This window comes from Tenrec ecaudatus, chromosome 13 (genome assembly GCF_050624435.1).
Source record: "Tenrec ecaudatus isolate mTenEca1 chromosome 13, mTenEca1.hap1, whole genome shotgun sequence".
NCBI classification, from domain to species: Eukaryota; Metazoa; Chordata; class Mammalia; order Afrosoricida; family Tenrecidae; genus Tenrec; species Tenrec ecaudatus.
Genome location: NC_134542.1, coordinates 95,055,199 through 95,074,831, shown reverse-complemented (window position 1 = coordinate 95,074,831; position 19,633 = coordinate 95,055,199). Strand labels below are relative to the sequence as shown.

At 36.8% G+C, this 19,633-nt stretch overlaps 1 non-coding gene across 1 annotated transcript; it reads right to left on the bottom strand.

The window, feature by feature from the left end:
- Positions 1-19,078: 19,078 nt before the first annotated feature.
- Positions 19,079-19,240, bottom strand: LOC142425316 (U1 spliceosomal RNA). The gene has a single exon (XR_012779661.1). It is a non-coding gene; the product is annotated as a U1 spliceosomal RNA (small nuclear RNA).
- Between the last annotated feature and the right edge of the window lie 393 nt (positions 19,241-19,633).

Here is a 19,633-nt window from a genome sequence, read left to right as displayed (position 1 = left end):
GAAGTCAGCTCATCTGAAGTGACATCAGGGTGATGGTACCAGGACAATAAATTCCCTAACCTGTTCCCTTTTTCCAGGCTCCTGCAGCTTTGTCTATTTGCCTGAGTAGGAAGGCAGGCTGCCGGCTGATTTACCTGCATCCATCTTCCTGGTCATCTGGTTGCTAGGAACCTTGACATGTATAGTTAAGTTAACATTTCAAGCAGTCAGCATTTAAATGAAACTTTTAGGAGGTAAATTGATTATTTACTCTATGCAATTAGTGGTGTCTTATTTCCCTAGTGGTGTTGTAACAAGAATATGACACCTAGGCGACTTTAAGGAATAGAATTATATTGTCCTACAGTTTGGGAAGCAAGGAGTCCATGTTCCGGCCATTCCCAGGCTAGGCTCCTGGTTGATATTGTTTTTATTAGAAAATCATTCCTTATTTCTATCAGTTGTTGTAGCCTTAAGTATTCTTGGAATTCTGTAGTGTAGATGACCTTAAGTGGTAACTTCCTATAAACGTTTGTCTGTATTTGTTTTCTCTTTTTTTTTATCAGACTCCACTCAGAAGGATTAGATTTAAGACTCACATCATTCCAGTGTGACTTTACAAACATAACACAAACTCACAGCTATGAAGTCCACTCTGACACATAGTAATCCTGTGTAGGATTTCCAAGGCTGTGAGCTTTTAAGGGAGGACATAACCTCATCTTTTTCCTGAAGAGTGGCTGGTGACTTTAAAATCCTAAACTTGTGGTTAACCGTCCAACACTTGCTTGACCGTGACACTTGGAATCATTAATACAGTATAAGAAAACCTGTTACTAAACATGGTCGCATTCACAAGTAGTAGGGGTTAGAATGTCAGCATAGCTTTTTAGGGGGCACAATTCAACCCATAAGATAACACTAGACCCTAGAACACAGAAGAGCAGAGAATACAGCTATGAGAAAGACCGAAGGAAGAAATATGAATCATTGGCCCTTCTCTTGTAGCTATTTGCATTCATAGATATTTAATGAATAATCCAGGATGGTGAGTATTTTCTTTTTTTTTTGGTTACTCTTAGTCTTCATTCTTCAGAGGAGCAAAATCATTTTATACATATATATGTATATATGTATATATATATATATGACATTTCACTAGCTGAAAGAGGGATTTACTTCAAGGAAATGATATGCAAATATAGACACTGAAAAAGTCACAAATCTTTGGGACCTGCAGGTTTCAGATCTCCGTGGTTCATGAGTTTGCCAAGGTGATAGAATTTAAATCTGTAGTTCAGACTGTAAGCTGGAGACTTCTTCACAGTAGTGGAGAGGCTTATTGTTAGGTCCCAAGAATTGGAGGTTAGGACACAGGAAGAGTGCAGGGTGTAGAGACAAAACAAGCTTGCCACAACATCAGTGAATCTACTGGTCGCACGCACAAGGCATTCGATCTCAAATGGATGATCCTTATTGTATATTACTTCCTGGACGAGCACCTAGTCAGTACTTGCCAACCATTGAGAATCATAGCTGAGACTAATTGACACATAGCAGTGTCCGTCACCGCCTCTGAATTTAAGGCTGATATAGAAGGTAATTTAGATGTAAGATGTGATGTTAGTTGACAGGCACTCTCCTGAGAACTTGGCATTCTTAGTCCTATAAATCTTTCTAAAGGTGCCACTTTGTCATCCCCATTATTGGATCCTCACTTCTATTTTCCCATTTTTTAGATGAAGAAACAGAGTTCGTGTGTATTTAAGTTAAGACTACACAGCTGGTTCATGTAGAGAAAATCTTAACCATTACATAGCAAATACAGGTTTACTATGTAGTTACTAACAGATCCCATTGGTTAGTCCATTGATATAAATGGATATGATTACTCAAATAAAGCATTTGATTACTCTGTGTGCCACACCCACCACTAACTGATGAGATCACACTGAACCCATACTGAAATCATATACCTACTTATTGAGGTCACACCCCATGCTATTGTATTTGTTTTAGCTATAACTAGGGGAAAATGTAAAAATACTGCATGGGGCCTACTTATCGTTTAAAAAATAAGTTGTTAATCAGAATTGCAAATTTAATTGGGAATCTTGGGTTTTTGCTTGGCAAATCAAGCAACTCAGGATTAAAATCAGATTGGCCTTCAGAGAGTACGAGGGTAAACATTTCAGCACACAAAGACATGGGGGCAAAGAAATCTGTGCATAAAAGTGCCAGGGTGTTTCATAATGCATTCTGGGGCACAGAGAAGTAGTTCATTTCGGGGCAACAGTTTCGTGATGTCCAGAGCCTGACAAATTAGAAAATGTGATTAAATATATAGACTAAGGCCAGTTAACTTAAAATAGTATATACCCTGTTCAAAAGAATCCGTATGAAACATGGATGAATTTTTAAGTTGAGACAGGCTGTGATCATATTTGCATTTTAGAACCATAATTTTGAGGGCAATTTGAAAGATTAACCAAAGTAGAGAGGGAGAGATATTTTAGAAAGTTTTGGGAATCACTCAGGAAAAGAGGAACGAAAACCCTGTAGTAGACTGGATATGTATGAATTTATTACTTAAACCAAATTTCACAAAAAGTTTTCTCCTTTTTGACATTTTGGCTCACGCAATTTTGGGCCATCTATTACCTCCTGAGATTTTCTTGATCTCCAAAAGAGTTATGAGCTCTGTGAACTGGCCTGTGGGAGAAAATGGTAACCCCTGCACTTTCTTGGATCCACGTTGTAAAGGACACATCATCTCTTGATAAATGCACTTGGCGAGTGCACTTGGAGAGTGTCGTCTCTCAATGAGACTATCCAGGGGCTACCTAAGCAAATGGAAACCTAAAACAAATGATACACTCTGCTGGCATTTTCTCTCTGTAATATTTTATGCTGAAAAATTTAAGATGACTTATTTTAAGTCCATTCTCTGAAGGCAGCTTCATGCTCATCAAGTATATCAATCTGAAATTCTAATATGTCTACCTTATGTCTCCCCAAAGAGTCAGAAATTAAGAGGATGTATTTAGCTATAAAGTTGATCAAAAGAAAGATATTTTAGAAAAAGGTCTTTCCCACGAAATTGAGACCTTTTTGTACTTTCATTTTCAATGAGAAACTCATTCACAAAAATCAATAAATCATTTTTTACCTAACAATTCCTAAAAGTGATCATGCTACTAAGCATAACAAGAACCTTTAATACAATTTTAGTGTATTTACTTCACACAATATTAACTTCCACATTTGCTTTGCTTGATAAAGTAAATATTTTACGAGACAGAAATAATTTAAAATCTTACTTTTTCTTACACACTACAGTAGAATGTGATTGGAACAAGAAACAACATAACAAACAATGAATCAACAGTGCTAAGTATTTATAATGAAGACATTCCTTGTGTTCCCTTTACAGTGTGTCTAAGCATCATGTGTTCTGTACAAAGATAGGCAACACAATACCTATGAATATTAAAGACTAATCAAACTCATCACTTTGAAGACTAACATGTGGGGGACCCCCTCCATGATATTTCTAATCATCTTAAATGCATTTGAAAGCTGAGCCATGAATAAGGAGAAATGCTGTCTTTGGACTGTGGTGTTGGTGAACAATATTGAATGTACCCATGAATGGCCGGAACAATCAATACATCTGTGTGAGGTGCACCGCTGGAATGCTGCTTCGAAGTGAAGACGGTAAGACTTCATCTCACACTTACTTCGGACAGGTCCTCAGGAAGGAAAACATACTTGGCAGAGTGGGGGGGTCAACAAAATGAGATGGCCCCAATGAGACAGTTTGGCACAGTAACTGCAACAAAGGATGGAAACAGGACTGCAAAGAAGGTTCATGACCAGGCAGTGATTTGTTCCATTGGACCCGGGGTTACTTAATAACACCGAGCAATACGATCCTCAGACAGGTGAAATCGTTTCAAACTGATTGGAAACGATTCCCACCATGTTTAATATATAAATAATCCTCATAGGAAAAGAAAACACCCAGCTTACCTGTTTAAATACCTGCTCACTCATTAAGAGAAATGCACACACCCACACTGAGTAGGATGCAGTTTTATCTGATTCCATAAAGAATGAGACCTGGATCTGGCTTGGCACACAGCCATTTCTGTATGGGATGCATAAAACCCGTTACGATGGATTCTTTACTAACTATGGGTGCTTTCTTTCCCTCAATGATAATTGTCTTAATGGCTGTCTTAATCAGTATTAACTACTAGCAATAACATGCTTTTAATTATGTTTTAAACGAGCCCTTTATTGGGCTGTTTTGGGAAGCAAATTAGTCAAAAGGAGCTGTTAATCAAAAACGTGTTACTGGCACAAAATAAATGTTCATTTAAGGAGTCATTTGAAATAAACCTGGCTCATTGCCTCTGACAACCTGCAAGGACACTGGGGCCTCCCGAGGACCACTCCTTCAGTACTTGCCTGGAGACTCCTTGCTGCTCAGAAGTTATAAGGAGAAGCACTAAGCAGTTTAGGTCATTCATCAGCTAACTTTTACTACTGTACTCGAGAAAATGAGCCTCTTAGGAACTTCGCAGCAGATCTATTTCTTCATTAGCTAAGTAATATTGAGAGAGATGTTCCTGTCACTGTGAATGGAAAAATCTATTGCACTGAATTTTAGTGTATTCCTTTTGTCTGTGAGCTGTCTTTGCGAATTCCAAGGTATTTAAGCTGAAAAACTAGCATAATTATCTGCCAACATTTTTGTATAGATTCATTTCCTTTTATTGAGTGATCTCTGGCTTCAGTGTACCACTGGGCAAGATTATATATTTGATGTTACTCCCAAGATTTAGGACTGGGCTTTCTTACTATCAGCCCCTATTAGCAAGATGCAAATAGAAATACAACTTTGGGAAAAAAAATTGCAAAGCAAATGAACTTAGGTTTTAAAATAACTTAATATTTAGTTAAATTTTTCATGTTGAGATTAAAACATTACACTTAAAGTTTATAAATCTTGATTTGTTGCTTAGTCGACTTGTCTGTGGTAGTTACATCATCTGTTGTCAACTTGAAACTCTGAAGAGTGAAGGGGTGGAGTCTAGCCTGTCAATCAGGTTGCAGCTTGATGTCCTCATTTGGAAGCCCTGCAGAGATAAATAGCTCACTGGAGGTCAGACACGCCCTCTCTGCTTCATATTCCTGATGGAAAGCCACATGGAACTACACTGATGGAGACCCACACCAGTGCTGAGATGTGTCCCCCACCACTGGATCCACAAGGCTTTTCACCCACTAGCCTGAGCTCTTCCTTCATTTGGCATCATTGAGTGGCTGCGTGAGTAAATTCCTCCGAGAGGCATTTATGGACTAGCGTTGACATTTGGGTTAACATCATAATTATAGGCTTGATCAGGACAGGGCTGGGGTGTTTTCTTAATGTACAATTGCTCTTTGATATAAAGTTCTCTCTAACACATATGAGTCTATGAATTTGTTTCTCTATTATACCCAGACTAACACATTGCCCTTTGGGTTTTGTTTACAATTGTCTACTTTTTTTCCTCCCCCAAATAATTATTGTCACTGCTTGACTGCTAGTAGTACTAAAAAATTTATTTTCCTCTGAAGATTTCTTCCCTATTATATATTTTGGAAACCCAACTTTCTAAGTAGAGCTACATATTTTGCAGGGTTTATTTTGTTATGTGACCACTAAGTTGATCTTTATAGGACCTATTAGCTCATTACAGTACTTAGAATACAGCAAGGGAGTTACAGATGTTTGCCAATTATTGCTCAATACACACCTCAAATATCTTGCTGCTGCTATTGTTAGATATTATCCAGTGGAGTTCCACTTCATCATAACTGTGACGCAGTGGAATTGCCTCGCACAGGATCACATTACCAGGTCTTTGTCCCACTGACCCTCTGGGTAGGCCCAAGCTGCCAACCTGTTTAGACAGCTGGGAAATATTGATAAACGTTTAAATTTTTTAATTTGATTTTCAGTTGTGTGTATTTGTTTTCATTTTTATTCTTATTTTTAATTCTTGTTCTTTGAGTAAATGGAGTGAAACAAGAAGGAGCATCTGCCTCTTAAAAGTCAGGGAACTCTAGTAGAGGTAATTGTCTAGTGGGTCCCCGACTAGCATTCCTAATAGGAAAATGTAAAACATAAAGAACTGTCCCTCATTTGGGAAGCTAGCAGGGACTCAAGACAGTACTCCAAACTGATCCCCTATAGGCTGATCAGCAGATGGGACCTTAAACACTCAAGTGCACTGAAGTGATGGTCGCCAGATAACAGATAAATCAGAATGGTCACCCTACAGGAAGAAAAACACACAGTCCAAACGAATCTACACCAAGGGCTGTTTGGCACCCAAAACAGCAGGCACTTGAGGAGAAGACAGGATCCTGGGTGGTGCAAATGATAAGCATATTCTACTGCTAACAAAAGATTGGAGATTGTAGTACACGCATAGCTGCTACTGGAATTGGCCTGGTTCACCACTTCTGAAAAAGCAATCGTTGAAAACCCCATCCATGGGGCATAGTTGTGTTTTGACGTCTGTGCACCCATGAGTTCAAATGACTGAAAAGCAATTAGTGGGTCAAAAGATTCACTAAAAGCAAGTAGAATCCAGCAAAAGTATCAAGAAGGAAACTACATTTTACAACCAACCCAAGGCTACAGTCTCAGTGAATGAAGGAAAAAGAATGTATGTACACATGGATGAAGATTTTCCCACAATGTTGAGAAATGAGGAAAACCCTTTCTTGAGACATCTCTGAATTTTTTTATAATTACCTAACATCCTCACTGCTCGCAGAAAAATGATAACGCTCATTGATTGACCTCTTGGTGCATGCCATTTTTGTGCAAAGGGTTTACATACACTATCTCATGTAGTTTTCACCCCAAGTAACCCTCATGTTTGCCCTCAACTTGCAAATGATGGACCCGATCATTTCAGAGATCTAGTAAGTGTCCTGGCCCACCTCACAGAAAGAACTCAGGTCTCAAACCCCAACCCAACAGGTACAGGTACTGCTTTCTATCAATTTTGTTTTACATGAATATGCATTAGGCCATTTAACAGTCTAGAAGGAAATTATTATTACTACTATTATTATTATTTTAATTGCAATTGTAACTTGAACACGTCTACTGGCAACATAGGCATTCTTAAGTAAAATCCAGATTCCTTAGTTTAGCATTCAAATGTTAGCCATTTTTAGTAAATCTGACCAATTCAATGTCCCATTATTCCTTTACATAAAACTTCACTTCAGTCCAAGTACACGACCCACTGGCCTAAAATTAGGTTTCCCATACCTATGGCACATTCTTCCTACCTATGCTAATTCTGAACATTTTACTTGACATTTCAAATCTACCCTTTTTTGTTAACCTCTCTGAAAACCAAATATAATTTCTCTGCCTTCTGGATTCCTATGTAAAAGATGATTTTATCACTTATTACTGCCAGCCATTTTCCTATACATTTATATTACTATTTCATAAGAAATTTTAATTTTAAGGAAGAAATTGCTATATAATCTTCCTTTTATGCTTTGTAATAATCTTATGTATTGTTTTTGATGACAACCTCAAGAAATTTATGTCTATAGATTATCATCTCACTCTACATAAAATACTATGTGATTGTTCATTTATTAGACTCTGAATATTGAGATGTTTCTACAACTTAGTACCCATATGAGTTCATCCTACTATCTAAACGTGTGAGGAGATTGAACTATGCTTCTAATATATTAAGATTTCAAGAACAAGGCCCATTCTAACTTCCATTACCTACACGTGACTTTCAGCACATAATTCAGTTGGCTTGTGCTACTCAATGGTTTACCCCTCTTGATGGCTAGATCATTTAACCCAACTGATCACTCTTTTTTTCTAATTCTTTCTGTAGCTGCCTCTCCTTCTTTCCTCCCCATCCTTAAACATCTGAAATATCCCGAGCCTCCCTCTTGCCTTGCCTTCATTCAGTGCATGATCACTCCAATATCTCAATGGTACATGCATCACCTAGAAGCTGAGAAGTTGCAAATCTATACTTTGGGTTCCTTAGACAGAGTATCAATTGGCATCTTCACTGTGAAAACATACAGGAAGTTGAAACGCTTTTAACTCTTTTACCAAGATTATTTATTTTAGTGGATGGCATGACTCAAATGCCAGTTTCTTTATCAAAGACTCTAGATAGTATTCTGGGCTCTAGCTTCACTTTGACCTTGGAGTTAAAACAAGTAAGCCATGGTAACTTGTTCTTCTAACTCTTCTTAGTCTCTGAAATCCTCTTGAGGAATTTACATACCTTGCGAGCAAATAATTTTTCAAAAATGCAACAATTCTGATCATTTCACTTAGTTACAATTGTTCTAAAATGATTCTCAACAGCATTGGAATGTATCTTAAAGTCATAGTGTGGCATCGAATACCTTTCATTATCTGGCTACTGCTTATCTGTTCAGTCTCACTTAGCCATGTGTTTTCCTTTTGAAACAAATTAAATCATTCTGACTTACTTGTGTGTATTAAATGTACTATGAGCTCTTGAACATTACTTTCATACAAGACATGCCCCTTTCACATTTCATCTGTTTTGCTCATCCACCATCCTCTAATAGCCTCTCCAATACAGTTCACCTTCGTCATTACATCCCTTGTAAATCTTTCCTTGACCCCTCAAGGTTAAGTTTTTTTAACTCCTTTATATATTTTTTATACATCGTACTTTATATCTAGTGGCATCTATAAATTTGTGTATAGTATTTGTTATTACCTATTTCCTTATACACTGGATTAAAAGATGTCTTTTTCCTTTAAGAAAAAAGTACGTATATTTCTTTGAATTTGTTTTATTGAGGTATTAATGCATCATACAATTTGATAGTTGCATCATTGGTGCTAACTTTCCATTTCCCCACTCTTTCCTTTCATGCCCCAGGTGATTTTTATTTCAGTTAATGTCTTCCTTATGCATATATATATATATTTATATGTATATGTATATGAAACATGGACATTAAAGAAAAATTACCAGCAACAATGGTAATGCAAATTCACAGAAGAGCTCAATCTAAGAAAATGCAAATCACATTAAAAAATTAGGATAAATTTATAGAGGAACCAGAGGGAGCTCTAATGGCAAGAGGTTACATTCCATCCTATCTAAAGTTGCTAAGGACCCTGCCCTTTGCCTGTCATTGGGTCCGTTCATAGTCTTATTCTGTGCACAGTTGTACTTCACTGGGATTCAATCCATGGAGGGACCTGAAGATACATTTGGGGCTTCCGTTGTTATCCATAGAGTTCCACAAACTGGGTGTTTGGAATGTAGGTACTGATACTTTTCTCTCCTCTAGGTTCGGATCTTACTGTTTATTGTCTTTGTGCCATACGCACCAATGTACTTCTGTGAGAACAGCACCGACTCCTCTGTTGGCTGGGTGCTTATTTTGAGGCAGGCCTTTAAAGCCTGGGATGGCGTTATTCCTGATAGCCGAGCACTGTCTCAGTTACTCACCGCGCACGTCTTCAATGAGCTCATGAGAGGCAGTACCAGGCAGGCCCAACTCACAAGAACTAATTGTTCTTATATCAGGCTTACAATCAAAAGCCATTCATAGAACTATGGTTTCTATGTACCCCTGGCTCACTTTTGGAGACATATTTATTATTTGTTGTAGTACATCATATATCGTCTCCATGGGACTTAAGGTAACTCTATTTATAGTAACATAATATAGTCAATGGTAAAGCATGGTTGTACAAAGGAGGCTTCCTACTCCTGTAAAGAGTTACAGTGTGAGAAATCCACAATGGAAATTTTCCCCTGTCCTGTAGGGTCCTTATGAGTTGGTATCAACACAATGACAGTGAGTTTGGTTCTTGAAGGATATCTTTTTAGTTTCTAATACACAAATTATTAATTTGTGCATCTTAATGGATAAAACAAAAATTCCATTTCAGATATATGCCAGTGTTGGAAATACTTTTGTTCTCATTGGAAAAAAGTTATATGTTTTTAGGCAGATAAAGACTTTATAAATGGATACACATAATTAGTTAAAATTAACTAGATTTTAAAACCTCAACCAAACATCCTTTGGCTTTGTATGCCCCACTCAATTGGTTTATTGTTCCCTCCAAAATTTTCATTTCCTTAGTTCATTGAATTCTGGTAATCAAAAGTATTATCCCCATTAGATACTTGTTACATTTACCATATCGTTAACTGCTTACTGCTTAGAACTTAAAACCTCACCAGTGTAGTATAATTTGCATGTGGTTATAAGTTGGTAATGTGTGTTTTTAGAAGTCCAAATGGAAAGCAAGAGTTTTGAGAATGATGAGGGCAACAAATGTCTAAGTATGCATCACAAAATTGATGCATGTGTGGATTGTGATAAGAATTGTATAAGCCCCAATAAAATGATTAAAAAATAAAATAAAAGGCAATAAAGGAAAAAGATCAAATACAAAAAACAAATAAAATTTTCAAAAATTACCTTATATTTGACAGATGATCTCTTTAATTGTATTTGTATGTTTGATGGCTTTCCATAACACCTGAATCAGTGCTTCTCCAAAAGGAAAACTTAACTATTAATGACATGATGAAAAATACGACTCACTGTCAAATATATATGATTGCTTACGTCATTAAACTTTCATTCCACTTTTAAAGCTGATCATACCCCCAGGAAGGAAGGATATTCAAATTTAAAGGTATTCAGAGAAGCTTCTTCAGATATTAATTTCAAAGAACTATCTTCTGAGTTAAGCATATAGACAAAATATGGAAACTGTCTCATTGCTTCTGACACTCGGTATAAATGTGTATGTATTATTGCTTTCATCTAAAACCAAGAGAAACAGCCAACTAAAAGTTCTATTAGAATGTGGATATTTAATACTGACTTCAGATGTAGCGAGTGCTTAAATGTTGGTGGAATCATCAATGTCATCAAGGTCTAGGTTATGCCAAGGTTTACTCTCTGTTACTTACAGATTTAAGATGATTCTATAAAGAATGCACATACTGTTTAATGAAATCAGTGTCAACCTGAGCTTAGTTCTTCATTGCTTATGTTGAAAAGTCTATAGTGGAAAAAGAGATAAATTCAGCTGTGTCCTGCCTCTCCTGAGCACACAGCATAAATATTTTTCTGAAGTCCAACTGAACCAATTTAGATTTCATGTTTACTCTGGATCAATAATTTGCAATAGCAAAAGTGCTGTGATTATATTTGCATTTTGGGAAAGCAGTGCCAGTGATGGATTGGATGGAGAGGGACCAGTTGTGTCCATGTGCATAGAGATGTGAGAGCTTGAATAAAATGAGAAACTGGCTTTAAAACTAGAAATGAAGTGATGGACCAATAAGGAATAAATTAGTAAGATATAGGAAGTATTTACAGATCCAATGATGATCCTGTAATGTCAGCCAGAGAAAGTCATGTGGGTTTTTGTCTCTGTGTACAATGGCATCAAGCAATTGGGACATACTCTGGAAGCTAAAGATGGAAGGGCAGAAATCAAAACAAAATCATGATTCATTGGGGCAAAAAAAAAAAAGAGGGGTGTGAGTATTCAACAACGTAAGAAAAATCCCACAGGAGTTTTGTGCACTGTTATACAATTATTTTATTTCATAGAATTTAATCTCATAACAGCTCTGTAAAGGGAATTCTATTATCTCCATTTTATGAGTGTACGAACAGAAGATTAGTGTAGTTAAGTTTCCTAATACCTAGTTACATGGCTAGTAATATTACTGATAGCATTGCTTACGTCAGAGTTTGCTAGTACTTTATAGATTCTACAAAGGCATTGGAGGACTAAGGTGCACCTGACCCAAGTCATGAGATTTTCAGTTGCTTCACATGCATGTGAAAGTCGGATATTGATAAGAAAGACTGGAGAAAGTCGGTGCGTTTGAACTGTACTGCTGGAGAAGTATATTGAAAATAGCATGGCCTGCTGAAAGGGAACTGATTTGCTTTGGAAGAAGTACGGCCAGAATGCTCCTTTGGAGCAAAGATGGTGAGGCTCTGTCTCACATACCTTTTACATGTTGTCAGGAGAGACCAGTCTTTAGAGAAGGTCCTTTGTGAGGCACTAGTTTGGCTTGATGTCAAAGGACGTATGGAATTTCACCATCCATCCTTCTAAAGAACATTCTGGTTGTACTTTGTACAAGACAAACTAGTTTGTTCTGCTGGTAGTTCATGGCACTTTCACTATTCTTTGGCAAAACTATAATTCAAATGCATTGACTCTACCCGATCGTATTAATTGTCCAAATGTCACATGCATATGAAACAGCTGAAAACTACTATGACTGATCAGGTGCAGCTTAGGACTCAGAGTGCTATTTTTGTTCTTCAATGCTTTTAAGAGGTCTTCTGCATCAGAGGTTCTCAATTCAGTACACTAATTGATTTCTTGAGTATTATGGATCCAAGTAAAAGGAAATCTTTGAGTATTTTAAATTTCTCTCAGTTTATTTTGATGTTGCCTATGAGTCCTAGAAATCTTGCTGCTTATCACAAGATCAACCATTCAAACCACCAACTGCTCTGTCAGATAAAAATGAGGCTTTCTGTTCCCATAAAGATTTATTGTCTCAGAAATCCAAACGGGACAGTTCTACTCTGTCCTATAGTGTCACTATGATTCAGAATAGACTCAATGGCAATGAGTTTTGGGTCTGGCGTCCTTTAGCTAACCTGTGATAATTTTACTTTTCTTAACGTTGATGAGCAATTGACAGTGAAGACTCCAGTGCCTTATCTTCATCCTCAAGTCAAGTTGTGTCACCTTCATATCACAGAATGCTAATCAGACGTCCTCTAATCTTTATGCTGTGTTCTTCTCCACACAGCCCAGGATTCAACTTATTTCTCAGCACACAGATTCAATAAGTACGGATCTAACCCTGCTGCACACTCTTATTAATGTAAAACCAAGTAGTATCCCTTTGTCCATATACAGTTTCTACATCTGCACAATTAAGTGTTCTGGAATTCCCATTCATTGAAATGTTATCTGCAGTTTGCTATCATGCACACAATTTGCTATGATAGACACAGTTGGATGTGATTTTCATTGTCAATAAGCTAAGTAATTATCTTTCTTGTGTTCTCTGATTTAGGCCAGGACCCATGTCATCAACAAGGACATCCTGCATTCAATGCCCACTTGAAATGGACTTGCCAACCCCATTTTGAAATAGTGCTGCAAATGTTTTTGATATATCCTCATGGAAATATTACTGCACATATTATTGATTATATTTGATAATTCATTCTTTCTAATGGGTCACCTTATTTTGGAATGGGCACAAAGTTGGCTGGCCAAATGGTCATCTTTCAAATTTGGGGCATCAATTGGTGCATCAGTGTGATGAAACGTTTTAGTTGGTATTATGGTCATTCTTGGACCTTGTTTCTCCAATGTAGCTTGTTCTCCCTTCAATACAATCAGCTCATGGGTATATGGCACTTTTGAAATCGTATAGCATTGACATTATTTTTCTTCTTGGTACAGTATTTTTACATTTTCTGCCAATGTTTCCTGCATCATTTGGTATTTTACCCAAAGAATCAGTCAGTATTTCAACCTCATGCTTGGCTCTTTCCTTTGGGCTTTCTGATGCTTTAGTGACTCTTCTCAAGCTGCCCTTTAAAATGTTCCACTCAGTTCTCTTAATTTATACTTTGGGCCATTCATTATAATCCAGCCTAACTGACACTTGTGAGACATAATAAAGACAGCCCATTATCCAGCTTCCCTCAATGCCATGCCTCAAAAAACTACAGTCAAATATCACAACGAGGATACTAAGAAGGTTGTTGTCATTTGGGGAAAACATTATCTAGCTGATTTCCTTAAGCAAAATCTTAGTGTCATCTTGGAATCTTCATCTATTTTGCTTCTTATTCATGACCACAGCCCATATTTCAACACCACACTCTAAATCATACTCACTGAGCCAATTCCAAATAATAGGTATGTAAAGCAGGGCTTACTGAATTCAAGCTCTTCCATGTCCATGTATATCCGTAAAACAGGTATCTCTCTGTTTGATTAATCACAGTGCTTTCCAAAATAGAAGTGCAATACTATGTCTTTTGTTACTGAAATAAAAATCTCCATCCATATGCTATTACTTTGCAACTGGCTACATAATAAATTAATGTATGTTGGGATACTATCTATATCTATATTTGTATCTTTGTCTGTATCCATTTCTACATATATACCTATATATTTCAATATTATCTCTATCTCTATCCACCACTCACTGCCATGGAGTTGAATCGGACTCATAACCCATGTATAGGACAGGATAGACCTGCCTCTGTGGGTTTCCAAGACTGAAACTCTTTATGGGATTAGAAAGACTTGTCTTTCTCCTATGGAATAGCAGGTGGTTTTGACCTACTGATCTCATGGTTAAGAGCTCAATGCACAACCACTATGCAACCAAGTATATTTATCTATGTAGACCCCAAGTGATGAGTGTAGAACTACATTATGGGGTTTTCTAGATTATAACCGTGGTGGGAGGTCTTCACGTGTGTCTCCCAAGGGATAGCTGTTGGATTTTAATGAATTGAGTACCAGTTTAGCACATTGCTATTGTGTTATATGTTCTACAATTACACTCTTTCTAATAAACCCCCCAAAGAACTGCATTGCCCGGCCTCCCTTCTAGGTAGTTTCAGTTCTAGACAATAAGATCTGGCAGAAGTGACAGAAATGACTTCTTAGCCTAGTCCTTAAAAACATGTGTTTAATCCACCAATCCCTCTACTATTTTTTTGAGCAACCTGTGAGGGTCGTGTTTTGAAGATGGCACCTCAGATAGAGGCAGCCTCCATTGCTGAAGGCAAGCTTGAAGGAGAAAGTTGTCATGCCTACTGGAGACTGCAAGGTGCACTAGAAATTGGCTTTTCCTGTTATAATCCAGTGATCCGGATGGCGACTCTCACAAAAGCACAGCCAGCTAGCTTGTCACAGACAATGTAGGGAGGTCCCTTAGATTGCACAGCTATATATTTAATTGTGAGTTGGATGGATGAATAAATAAAACCATAAATAAAAACTGTCATCTACCAGGAGTTCGTGTCTCTAACATAAAGCCTAAGGTTAAGTGTTATCATAACAACACTGATTCTAGAAGCTCTGTTGAATTTTCCTGGTTATTTATTGATTTCTAACTTCTTACATGCTTACAGTACTTTTCTCATAAATTTTATGGACCGTTCCTTCTCTTTTTTATCCTCAGTAGGGATGGTGAAGCTTAGATAGTGTAAGCAATGTCTAGACGATCACCTGTAATCAATGTTAAAGTCTAATTATACATGCAAATCTTATGTAGGATTTTAGAAAACAAAGTACTAGTAGAGGCTTCTATAATTATGGCTTTTGGTTATCTGAACACGATAAAACAAAGGCAGGAAAGATTTTTTTACAAGTCTCTATTTATTACCTTGCTAATTTAAGTTATGCCGAGTGAAATCATGCTTTTTATTGACAGATTCTTACTATAGGGTATTGCTACCCTAAGATTTTTTTTAACTGTGAAGTTGTTGTAAACTTTTGAGAGGATATGAGCAGAGATTAAAGAAGAGTCATAACCAAGTCAAGTGAGAAAGTCATACAGATACTTAGGTGTTTTCTCTCTCTTTTTAATCATGTCTGAATTCTAACCTGCCTATAGTTTGGTCACTGGAGCACTCTCACCATCATAAAGAAGGCCAGAGTCCCTTCCAACTGTTTTGTACAAGAGCGTTCCCTAGTAAAGAAGGAATAGATGCTTGAATTTCACGTTGACTCCAGGTAACACTCTTGTCGTATTTGTTAAGAAGATTCAGTGTGAAAGAGTTAAAAATTCAAAGTTTGTTTATCAAGGATGACTTGGAAAATCTTGATTTTAAGGAATTTCTTTAAGTTCTGTCACTATATATCCAGCCAGAAAAAAAGAAGATATTTTCAATTCAACATTACCAGCTTCATTCCCAATTAAGATGATTCTGTTCTTGTGTACATTTAAGCCCCATGGAACATCTTTTCTGAAGCGCGTGACTATAATTGAGAATTACTGATAGCTTTTTTTCTATGAAATATTTATTTTCACGAAGTATCCTCATTTGTATAGAAATGTATATAAATATATACATTTGTAAGTATTTTAAACATCTTTTTTTCCCTTTCTTGTTGGAGAGGACTTGGATATTTGAACACGACCACTAGAGTTGCCTTAGTAATGGGTGTCTGCTTATAAGGGAAACTGCCCGCTTTATTCTACAAAGAATCTTTCCCCCCATGCTATGTTATATCAATGCCTCTTCTGTGATTCTGTCACATGCTTACTACAATATAGTCCATTCTGACCCATGCCTACAGTGCATCACATTTCTGGGGCTTTGCAATCCTTTAGGGGGGCTGGCTGACTCATTTTTCTCCCACAGAGCTGCTCTTGAATATCAACTGCCAACTCTGTGGCTAGCAGTTTAACTCATCCCCAACAGTGCCATCAGGACTCCTTAGCCAGGGTCAAAGCTTACCTCCAGCCCCCCGACATAATTTAGATTGTTTTAAGTTAATGGCTCAGCTACAGTTTGCCTGTTTGAGATTTGCGGAACTGCAGAAATTCAGTCTTCGGAATATAAATTTATTTCCAACACCAGTATTCATAGCACATGACACATTTCTTTGAGTCGGTACTATAGTGACTTTCTTCTTGTTTTAAATGTCCCATCAAATTCTCTTCTTCTTTGTTAAAGTATATCCATTTTCATAAATGAGTTAAACACACCCTTATACGGGAGTCACTGTGAGATAGCTGTTTTTGCCCTCCTGCATGTCACTTAGCATAGAGAGTATGTAAGGAAATTCTGTGTGGTTTACAAGCAGAAAAGGTGTACATGTGGATTCTTTCTTCCACCACGTGCAGTCCATTTGTGTGCAGAAGAGTAATCCAAGTAGCGGGACTTTATGGAGCAGAATTCACCATCAGAGTGGGAAGAACATTTGTTAATAACCTGCTATACGCAGATAACACAAACTTTCTTGCTAATAGCATAATGCCTTGAAACACTGATGAAGATAAAAAATTACAGCCCTCAGTATGGATTACCTCTCAACATTAATAACACAAGAACCTACAAACATGGACCAATGAGCAGCATTATGATAACTGGAGTATAAGTGACACCAAGGATTTCACGTTACGTGGATCCACATTCAACACTCATGGAAGCTTCAGTCAAGAAATACTGCATTGTATAAATCTGCAAGTAATAGCAATTACAAGTATTGATCTGCAGCCCTCCCCCTTATCAATGAGTTTTCCAGCATTATTTTAATCATTTTATCGGCACAAGGTTATGCTATTAATTATTCTACTACATTGAAATTAATTCTCAGGTTTAGACTTGTGCCATGTGTTCTCAAAGAAATATTGCCTGTGAATAATTCAGCCATAGCCATGATATTTTCCTTTGCTTACTACAGCATAAATAGTTCATCTATTATTGTAAATGTGATGAATGCTATATCTGGATATTAAAGCTAAATTTATATGAGGTGATTCTTTAGTGGAAGAGCAATAGAAATTTCTTTTTTCCAACAGTATTACAGACATATAATTCACATAAAATACAATTCAATAATAACAGTTCAGTAACATCAAGAAGAGTTGTACAATAATTTCCATAATCAGGTTTAGAACATTTTCTTCATTCTCACAGTCCTTGCTACTAGCTCCCACTTTACACAACCTCTCCTCCCACACACCCAAGGAACAATTGATCCCGGTACTGTCTATGTGGATTGACCTATCCTGGATTTCATATACAGGAAAATGTTTACAAATAGTCAATCAAACAAAAAAAACCTAATTAGAAGAACACTGAAACACACACACACAAAATATCACTCAAAAAGCAGAAAATACTAAAATCAGAGCAAATTTAAACAGATCAGAGGGAGTTGAAATGACAGGGTGCTTTAATGTTTAGCCTAACGGCATCTACAACAATCCACTTTCCAATATCTTCTGCATGAGAGCAAGGAAAAACCCCTAGGGTCAGAGAGGATTCACCTGGGCCTTAATCCACTTGCATTTCCCTTTACTTAAAAAACAAACAAACAAACACAAAAAACACTGAAAAGCTTTACAATGCGTCAAATGGGAGATCAAAGGAGAACAGTTAGTTCTTATGGCCCTGCTTGATAGTGGAGCTCATGAAGACATCATGAACAATGTGAGAGCTGTAGCAAATCGTGGTGATGAAACGTGAGGGTGCCCAGCTATCTGGAAGGACAGCAGCTGTGGACTAAGTCCAATGGAAGATGCACACCAGTCTGTGTGATGCAAGGGTTGTAAATAATACTAATATCCAATTCTAAAGGAGTGAATGTTATCAGAGCTTAAATTGTGAGCACCCAGTGTGTAGAAGTCTTTAGATGGTAGTGGAAGCCCAAAATCCATTGACAAAGTCCACTGAGGGCTTAAACCTCCAGTGAATGCCTTCACATCACTGTAAACGTTGATTATGGCAGGCTTTGTAAAGTCAAAAATCAATTTCTAAAGGCTGGCATCATTTAAAGGCAGTTTTTTTTTAAAAAAAACCTATCAAATTTTATACATAAAAGATTTTAAAGTTTTTAAAGATTCAGAGTTGGTTTGCTTGATTTTTAAGAATGTCTAAAATGTTTTCGGATTCAAGATATTTTTCATCAGTCAATGAAATAAGACATTTGAAATATAGAAAGTAAAACAACCGATGAAATCAAGAACTTGTTAAGAAAGCACTTTCTAATTCCATGTCATCATTAGCCATATCATTTCCTGACTGTAGTTTCAATCCTCTATTAAATTTTGAGTTTAACTATATTGTAGCATATACCTAAAAATGTACTGCTTTTGACTGGTCATTCTTTCTCAATTACATATTACAGTACTTATTCTAAACCACGGGTAGAGGCTCAAATAACCAAAAGACTGAAATGTTCACTAGCAATTATTCTAAACAACTGAATTTTTTTTTTCAGGGGAGAGCGCAAACATAGTCCCCCACTACCACAAATTATGCAGTCGACGGTCCCACATTTGGGGAAGTCTCAAGGGTCAGCACATCCGGAGTGCCATGGATAAGCCTTGCCCTGGGAAAACCACCTTTGTGATCATGGTATCTCCCCTGCCATTTTTATTGTAACATTTAAAATTAATTTTTTATAGATAGATTTTGTGTGTGGTAAGAAGTTAATTAAAGGGCTTCTTAATTAAAGACAATCATTAGCTATAATAATAGATTTGGTAAAACTTGGATCACTACCTTAGTGTTTTGGTGACTTAAATATCAATGTTTTTCCATATTTTGAATATTGGATTATTCAGCGAGGACAGCATTCTAGGAAATCTTTATGTATTGATTAGTTATACCACTTTGTACAAATAGATCCAATAAAAATGCTGATGTTAGTTAATTTATAACATGCCAGAAGAATTACTAGATTTTTAGAAACTACAAATATGAAATACATTAGGAAATCAAGTCATAAAAAATAAAAGTATTATTTGATAGTAAATTCTGAATGTTAAGC